Source organism: Gekko japonicus, unplaced genomic scaffold, assembly GCF_001447785.1.
Source record: "Gekko japonicus isolate JY-2015 unplaced genomic scaffold, Gekko_japonicus_V1.1 scaffold698, whole genome shotgun sequence".
NCBI classification, from domain to species: Eukaryota; Metazoa; Chordata; class Lepidosauria; order Squamata; family Gekkonidae; genus Gekko; species Gekko japonicus.
This window is the reverse complement of record NW_015168069.1, coordinates 817,550-818,797: the sequence shown is the minus strand read 5'-3', so window position 1 is coordinate 818,797 and position 1,248 is coordinate 817,550. Positions and strand designations below refer to the sequence as shown.

Sequence of the window (1,248 nt, the reverse complement as noted above, 5' to 3'; positions counted from 1 at the left end):
TTCATGTTCGTTGCATCTATGACACTGTCCAACCATCTCATCCTTTGCCGTCCCCGTCTTCTTTGACCTTCAATCTTTCCCAGCATCAGGGTCTTCTCCAGTGAGTGATCCCTTCTCATTGGGTGGCCAAAGTATTTGAGCTTCAGTTTCGTTATCTGGCCTTCCAGTTCCATTATCTGGCCTTTGTATTTGCATTTCTATAAAACTACAACAGAAATTGGGGGGGGAGAGAGAATCTACAATCTATAGAAGAAAGTAAAAAGAACCTAACTAAAAACCCAAGAATGGAAGTTTTACAATGCTTAAAACATAGTTGTTACTCTTATACAGTTACTTTCAAACCTGATGAGTCCCCGCTAATCTGAAACAAAGAAACAGTTTGCATTGACAATCTTTGTCAGTCGGGTTAGAACAGATAAAAGGAAGTCCTTCTTCACCCAAAGAGTGATGAACACATGGAATTCACTGCCACAGGAGGTGGTGGCGGCTACAAGCATGGAAGGCTTCAAAAGGGAACTGGATAAGCATATGGAGCAGAGGTCCATCAGTGGCTATTAGCCACAAGGTATAGATAGGGGCTCTGGGGCAAGGGATGCTCTGTATTCTTGGTGCTTGGGGGTCAACAGTGGGAGGGCTTCTAGTGTCCTCCTGGCCCCACTCCTGGACCTCCTGATGGCCCCTGGTACTTTTTGGCCACTGTGTGACACAGAGTGTTGGACTGGACGGGCACTTGGCCTGATCCAACATTGGCTTCTCTTATGTTCTTATGTTCTTATCTATACATGCTGCATCGCTATTTGGCAATTCGTGGTTCAGAGTTTCAGTGAATTGGGCCAGTCACACCCCCTCAGCCTAACCTACCTCACAGGGTTGTTGTGAGGATAAAATGGAGGCGAGGGCAAGGCTGTAAGCCACTTTGGGAAGGGAGGCGGGGTACGAATGAAGCAAATAAAATATTGGGAGAGGGAGGTCTCCACAGCTCCTTTTGTGACAAACGTGCAGGGGTCATTTCCTAGAAGAAGAGGTGCAGGAGCTCATTAGCATTACTCATTAGCATAACTTATTTGCCTATGCCACACCCCCTGACCTCACTGGAAGTGTGTCAGAAGGCAACACCCACCGCTCAGGCTCCACTGGACTGTTTTGGATTGCTAGCTATTGGGGGGGACGTGCAGATCTGTCCTCGCAGAGGAGGGAGAGCTTGTACCTGAATAAAACTTGGTCTTAAAGGTGCCCCTGGACTGTTTT

The 1,248-nt window shown here is 47.3% G+C and overlaps 1 protein-coding gene across 1 annotated transcript in view; it reads left to right on the top strand.

The window, feature by feature from the left end:
* IQCH (IQ motif containing H) overlaps positions 1–1,248 on the top strand; it is a 129,100-nt gene that overhangs the window by 27,747 nt on the left and 100,105 nt on the right. The window lies entirely within an intron of this gene.